Below are 413 nucleotides of genomic sequence, written 5' to 3' on the forward strand. Positions count from 1 at the left end.
TCTGGCGAGGGCCTTCTTGCTGCATCATGACAGGGCTGAAGGCCAGGGGGCAAGAGGGGGTGGGAGGGGGCTGAACTCGCTCTTGTAGAACAGCACCGACCCCACCCAAGGGAGGAGCTGTCATGGCCTAATCACCTCTTAAAGGTTTCACCTCTTAATACCATTCCAATGGCACTTCAATTTGATCATAAGTTTGGAGGGGACAAACATCCAAACCATGGGAGGGGAAAGGAGAAAGGGATGATCAGTGAATAACACACCCTGGGCTCCTGCCCCCCCCTGCCTGCTCCCCTCTCCCTGCACCTGCCCTGCTGCGTGCTCCCCTCTCCTTGCACCTGCCCTGCTGCCTGCTCCCCTCTCCCTGCACCTGCCCTGCTGCCTGCCCCCCTCTCCCTGCACCTGCCCTGCTGCCT

Source organism: Galeopterus variegatus, unplaced genomic scaffold (genome assembly GCF_000696425.1).
Source record: "Galeopterus variegatus unplaced genomic scaffold, G_variegatus-3.0.2 Scaffold15168, whole genome shotgun sequence".
In the NCBI taxonomy this organism is placed as follows: domain Eukaryota; kingdom Metazoa; phylum Chordata; class Mammalia; order Dermoptera; family Cynocephalidae; genus Galeopterus; species Galeopterus variegatus.